At 34.8% G+C, this 7,546-nt stretch overlaps 1 long non-coding RNA gene across 1 annotated transcript; it reads left to right on the forward strand.

Moving 5' to 3' along the window:
• LOC110267508 lies at window positions 1-619 on the forward strand. The gene is made up of 2 exons (XR_002355229.1): window positions 1-54; window positions 86-619. It is a non-coding gene; the product is annotated as an uncharacterized LOC110267508 (long non-coding RNA).

The raw sequence follows: 7,546 nt of genomic DNA on the forward strand, positions 1-7,546 counted from the left end.
TATCAAAACTGCAGCCACCTTCAAGTTCTAGAACGCGTGCCAGTCCTCGCCATTGTCGCCGCCGACAGTGACAACCCTTTCGAAGGTCTGCTCTGCCCTCTCGAAGGTCAAGCCAGTCGTCGTCGTTGGCCCTGATTTGCTGATTTTTCTGATTTTGTGAAGTTTGGTTCGCTTATGGCTCTCACCGGCGCGCCTCAACTCAGTCGTGGACTTCTCTCATCGCCGTCGCTCACGCATGTTTGCTTCTCGTCGGTGTTTTTTTTGCTTCGTCTCTGTTCTCTCTCTTTCTCGTAGCTTAGTCATTGTCACCGTTGGTAAGCCTCCATCCCTCCACTGCTTCTTCAATTTTATTTTTCGAAGTTAATTACTATTTTTCTGGATTTAATTATGTTGATTGTTGATTTTTTTTCTGGGTTAATTAGTTGTTTTCTGAGTTAATTTTCTTTGTTGTTCATTGTTGTTAACAGAGCTGGATTGTTGTTGTTTTGTTCTGACCTCTGGTTAATTATTGTTGATTATTGGTAATTTTCTAAGTTATTTTTGTGTTATTTTTTCTAATTCTGAGTTAATTTACTAGTTGTTGGCTTGTTGCCAAGTAAAATTAGTTAAACTTAAAAAATCTTAGTTTGTTATATTGATTCTGATTTTCTGAGCTTTGTTTTGTTATACTGATTCTGATTTTTGAGTTGTTAGTTTCTGATTTTTTCTAATTCTTCTAATTCTGAGTTGTTGATGGTACTTTGTTGGGAATGAATGTGTCAATATGCAATTGAGATATTTGAGCTCTTCAACTGGATTTATCTCTGATTTGATACTGGATTTATTTTCAATGGATGCTAACTGCTTGTGTGGTTTGTTTGTTACAGAAAGTACAAAAGGCTCTTTTGCAATTTGATGTCCACTCAAAATCTGCTTTTCAGTTTTATTTTTTATTTTGAATGCTATATAGAATATTTTGGATTCTGGATTTTTAAATGTTATATTCAATTTTGTAATTTAGATTATCTTTATGATGGGAACAAGGAACACTTAATGATGATTATGATTACTAATGAGTATTGTCTTTGTTTAGTTGAAAACTTGTTTTGTTTAATTTTTGAATGCTATATTTAATTTTTGATTATATATTGAATTTTTTTATAATTTTACTGTATATTTAATTAAACTGGTTCAACTACAATTTAATTCCGGTTGGACTATTGAACCATTGAACTAGTCACTTGACTGGTTCAATGATCGGTTCGGTTCTTGCAACCTTGCTTTAAATGAATTATTCCAAAGAAAGAATGTATTGATCCAAAATTAATAAATGAGAACAAATATAGAAAGTTGTGATCAAAGATAAATTAGAAGATTCAAACACTTTTGCCTCTCCCTTAAAAACATTTTAGCTTTCCTACTAAGATTTATAATTTTTTCTAAGACATTTATAACTATAAGTACAAATTAAACATTTATAATTTTTTTAAAACATTTAAAACGTTTAGGTCCAATCTGACTAAGCTTGCGGATTATACAGGCTGATCGATTAATTTTTAGTTTGGTTATTGGCCTCAATTGTCAGAGTAGATTGTTTATAGTTAGTTTGACGGATAATATAGATTGGTTTGTTTATTTTTAAAAAATACAAAAAAAAAAAATCATAACAGGTCATCCATTTAACCTGCGGATTAATCTGTCTAACTTGTTATTTTTTCAAGTAAATCATGTTGAATCCGTTTAGCCTAAAATTTTAAATAACATGTCTGATTTTATAGCTAAAATCCCTACCCATTTAAGCAGATAAATGAATTATCTGAACAGATTTAACTATTTTGATAACAGTACTTGATGGCACTATTTACCCCTTCTTCTCCTCTTTTATTTTGCTTCCTTTTTCACCTAATGCTTCCTTCCCTTTTTTTTCTCCCTTCTTTTTCTTCTTTAGTTTTTGTTTTTGTGTTCAATTTTTCTTTTGAGATCTAGATCTTAATAATCTTCTAGTTAGTTTTTTTCCTTTTGTGATTTAATATTTTTTTTTCTATAGACTTTTTGAATAAACACGGGAATACATATTCTCTATATTTGAGAAAAAAATTATTAGATGAAAGTTTTTTGTCCATATAGAGATATTTATAGATTAGAAAAATGTTCAAATTTATTTGTAGGAGACCGAAAAATTATTTTACTATATTGCATCATGAATGAAGAATATCAAGCTCAAGCAAGAGAAGAAGTAAAAGAAGAAGAGAGTTCAAAGACGAAGAGAGTGAGAGCAGAAAGAAGAATATGGTTTTGAATTGAGTTTTTGGTAGTGAGCAAAATCAAGAGTAACAATGGCTTAGCTCTAGCTATTTATAGTAGGAGAGTGCCAGCTATTTCATTGAGGTCCATACAAGTCAAACTAACTAATTGACACGTGCTTGATTACAAACTGATCACTAACTAACTAACAAACTAATCACAAATTAACTGACAACCACAAGCTGACTAACTGTAATGCTAACCAATTGTGTACCAATCTGTTTTGTACTAATTCTGTTTAGCAGCATTCACTAATACTATCTATCATGACCCCTGCTGTTTGGTTGTTCTGCTTCTATTACTACATTCTGAAAAGAGTGCTTTGGTTCTTTACCATGACTGCTATTGTTCACTCTTCATGAATTTTCAGAACTCTCTGGTTTCCCTTTGTGATCCTCTGTACTAAGCTTACTTTCACCATTGTGTTTTTCCAAGTCTTCAACCATCAATTCGGACCTGAACTCCAGAAAGGTAGCACTAGGCAATGATTTTGTCAACACATCAGCCAGTTGGACAACTCCAGGAATATGACTCACTTGAATAACTTTTTTAGTGACATAATTTCTTACAAAATAGAGATCAGTCTCAAAGTGTTTTGACCTTGAATGCAGAATTGGATTTGCTACGAACAACACAATACTTAAATTATCATAATAAACTGATGGGGCTATTAAAAGTGTAGCTCATAATTCAACCACAAGGTTCTTAATCCAAATTAGTTCAGTAACTAAGTTAGCCATAGCCTTGTACTCTGCTTCAGTACTAGACCTGCCAATAACACCCTGCTTCTTTGAGCTCTACGATATCAGATTGCTTCCAAGTAAAACACATAAGCCTCTAGTGGACTTTCTATCATTTGGGTCTCCGGCCCAGTCAGAATCACTATAGGCTTTAACAGTTTGAACATTTATTTTGTATAAGTGTAAACCAAAGCTAAGTGTCCCCTGCACATATCTCAAAACTCTTTTTACAACTTCCAATGATCATCCAAGGAATTTTGCATAAACTGTGAAACCTTGCCCACACAATATGCTAATTTTGGACGAGTGACTGTAAGGTATTGTAAACTACCCACAATGACTCTGTAGAGCTTAAGATCCTTGTACACCGAGCCCCAAAGACAAAAAACCGAATTGAAGAAGGTAAAGGTGTGTGGCAAGGCTTGCAATGCTCCATTTTTGCTTTCTTGAGCAGGTCTTTGGCATATTTCTCTTGTGACAATAGTAGACCACCACTAGCAGTTTTAGTGACCTGAATCCCAAGGAAATAATAAAGTTCACCCATATCTTTCAATGCAAACTTGTTAATTCAGGTGCCTAATTACCTGAAAAACTGCTTCATCCGAGTCTCCAATGATGATTATATCATCTACATATACCAAGACAAACAATGAGGAGCCATTTTTAAACCTGATAAAGACAAACACATCAAATTTTGTTGAATTGAAGCCAAGATGATGGAGAGGTGTGGATACCTTGTAGTACTAGGCTCTTGGTGCCTGAGTTAGACCATAGAGAGTCTTTGTGAGCTTGCACACTAAACTGCCATCCCCGATTTCATAACCCTTTGGCTGTTTCATATATACCTCTTCGGCCAAATCACCATGTAAGAATGCATTGTTTACATTAAGCTGTCTAATCTTCCAATTCTTTGATAGTGCCAAAGTGAGAACAATACGGATTGAAGTAGGTTTTATCACTGGGCTATATGTTTCAGTGAAATCAAAGCCTGGCCTCTGAGAAAAATCTTGAGCTACTAGACGAGCCTTATATTTTTGAAAACTACTATCGGAGTTGTATTTAACTCAAAAGACCAGCGGCTACCCACGACTTCTCTTCCCTGAGGAAGAGGAACCAATTTCCAGGTTTGGTTTTGCATAAGCGCATCGTATTTGGCATCTATTGCAGTTTTACACTCTGGTTTGGACAGGGCATATTTGACTGTCCGTGGCTCAATACTAGCTAGAAAGGATCTGGGCTTAAGGACTCCACTCTTACTTCTAGTGGTCATATGGTGAATGTTTGAGCTGGGGATAATTGGAATTGGGTGGCCATCAGCAAAGGGAAGGACTATTTCCAAGTCTGAAATGGGAATTGGAATGGGTGTGGCTGATGTGGCTACAGGTCATGGTGAAGAAAGGGTAGGAAGGGTGGCTGTTGGAGACAGAGAAGTGGTGCTGCTAAGGCTGTTTCTACCTGAGAGTGGTAGTAAGGGAGATCTTGACTCTATAATATTGGGTGAAGGTTGTGAAGACTACATAAAAGTGTTGTGTTAAGACTGAGTTATGTCTATATTTAGTAGTGGGATGGTTGGGGTTAAGTGAGGATCAAGGGACAAATTAGATTTGGTTGTTGAGGAGAGTGCAAAATTTTTTAAGGGAATTGGTGCTCATCAAATACCACATTACTTGAGATCACTATTTTACCTTATGCAGTGAGGCACTTGTAGCCTTTGTGCTCGGCATTGTAGCCCAGAAAAATGCATGGTACTGATCTGAATTTTAGTTTGTGCCTATTGTATGGCCGGAAGTATGGAAAACACAAGCAGCCAAAGATCCGTAGGCTTGTATAATCAAATTTCTTTTCAAACAACTTATCAAACGGTGATAGCCCTTGCAAAACCTGTGTTGGTAGCTTATTTATCAGATGAATTGCTTTCATAAAAGTCTCTCCCTAATACTTAGTTGGCATTCTAGCACCTGCTAGCATAGCTAAGCCTTTCTCCACTATGTGCCTGTACTTTCTCTCAACACTGTCATTCCGCTGATGCTCATGTGGGCAGGAACACGTATATAATACACTTTGCACCTATAGATCCTTGGCTAAGCTAAAAAATTCAACAACATTGTCAGACTGGAGTATTTTAATTTTAGTGTTCAATTACAACTCAACTATTTGTTGGAAACATTTAAAAACCAATTTGATTTAAGAACGAGTCTTAATAAGGTAAAGCCAAGTGTATTACTATAAGCATCAATAAAGACAACAAAATAAAAATTTCTATTCAAATCAGGAATGGGGACATGCCCCCAGATATCTGTGTATATTAATTACAAAGAATTTGAAGGAGGATAAGGAAGAGTATGTGACTTTCTAATACAATAGGATGCACAAGAATTTTTATTCAAAGAAGCAACAATATTGCAAGATCTCAGAATAAAAGAAACAACATTATTTGCAGCATGGCTTAATCTATTGTGCCACAAGAGAAACTGGTCAACAGTGGACATAGTTGAGACAAAAGCAGCTGACTTATTTGATGGAATAAAATTGAGAAACTTATACATTTCCTTCTCAACTTTGTCATGTATGACAATCTCTTTAGTTCCCTGAGATTTTACACAATAACCATTAGAGTGGAATTCAAAATAGACATTGTTATCACAGCAAAATTTATATACACTAAATAAATTCTTTGTGATGTCAGGTACATGTAGCAATTTGTGCAACAAGAATTCTCTATCACTCAAATCAATTTTAAAGAAAGACTTTCCAACAAGGTTGATATGCAAACCTGATCCGTTGCCTACAATTACTTGATCTGCACCTTCATACTTCTCTCCTTCAATTAGATTCTGCTAGTCTGAGATCATATAGTGTATAGCACCCGAATATGGATACCAACATAGTGTATAGCACTTGAATCTGGATACCAACTCTGATATTGCAGTGTTGCAGGTGTAACCAATACATTACTCAAGTTTTCTTGCGAACCTTGCAGGGTTTGTGAATTTGAGCCTTCATATTGAGTCTTGGAGCTTTCTGGTCGGTCATACTTATACCAGCATGTCTTGGCAGTGTGCCTAAGCTTATCACAAACTTGACAAATAGGTCTGTCACTATTGAGCATTCTTGAATCACTATAAGGCTACTACCTTTCATTGTTAAACATTCTTACCCTTTAGCACCACTAAAACTTAAATTATAAGCTTGAGTTCCAAATCTGGATCTGTTTTCACCAAATTGTCCATCATTATGAAAATTGCTGCCACCTCTCATCTGTCTTTAACCACCTCTACTTCTATGGTCTCCTCTAAAATCACCTCTAAAACCAACTTTTGTGTTATAGTTCTGAGAGTAACCTGGTGCATTTTGTGCCACATTTGCTTGTATGAACGATTTTGGTTTTCTGAATCTCTCTAACATACTTTTATTAGTCAATAACAAAGCCTCTAGTTCTCCAACTGAAATACTCAGTGGTCTTAGCACTACTGAGGTGATTATCGAGCTCTACTATTCATTTAACCCGTTTAGAATAGCATTTACACTTTCACGCATTGGTTCTTCTATCGAAGCTAAAGCATCAATCGTTTCTTTTTAGAGAGCTAACACATACTCATTTACTGAACTTCTTATCTTAATACTACTCAATTTATGTTTCAATTGCATTATATTTGCTGTAATTTGTGAAGAAAAGTGATCTAACATTTTTCAAACTTCATACGAATAGATGCACCCTACCATTTCGAGTGGTGAATGACTTGATCATTGAAGTAAGAAGCTATGATTTGAGCAACGCATCCTATCTCTTCCAAGCAGCAAATTTTGGTGTTACTTTTCCCGATCCATCAAGCCTTAATGGAATTCCCTCTCCTGTAATGTGATGAAGCATATTGTGGCCTTCAATCGTTGATTTTGCCTGATCTTTCTACTGTAAGAAGTTGGCATCGTCGAGTTTCATAGAAATTAAGGAAGAAGTAAAATTTGGAGTTTTGTTTGACTGATTCATTGAGTTTTCAGCTCGCTGATTGTTATCTACCATTAAATTGAATAGGAAGGAGCTCTGATACCATGAAGGATATCAAGCTCTAAGTAAGAAAAAAAGTAGAAGAAGAAGAGAGTTCAAGGATAAAGAGAGTGAGAGCAAAAAGAAAAAGATGGTTCTAAATTTAGTTTTTGGTAAATTTAGCAAAATCAAGAGTCACAATGACTTAGCTTTAGCTAGTTATAGCAGAAGAGTACCAACTATCTCATTGAGGTCCATACAAGCCAAACTAACTAATTGACACATGTTTGATTATAAATTGATCACTAACTAACTAAAAAAATGATCACTAACTAACTAATAACTACATACAAACTGACTAATTGTAATACTTACCAATCGTATATCAATTCTGTTTTGCACTAATTAATTCTATTTAGTAGCATTCACTAATATTATTTATCAATGAAAAACAAAAGATACTATTTTTTTTGTTTTTATTCATTAAACATTTTTTATAATCAAATATTTTGTCTCTAATTTATATTTTCACATAAAA

The sequence above is a fragment of the Arachis ipaensis genome, chromosome B02 (genome assembly GCF_000816755.2).
Source record: "Arachis ipaensis cultivar K30076 chromosome B02, Araip1.1, whole genome shotgun sequence".
Lineage (NCBI taxonomy): Eukaryota > Viridiplantae > Streptophyta > Magnoliopsida > Fabales > Fabaceae > Arachis > Arachis ipaensis.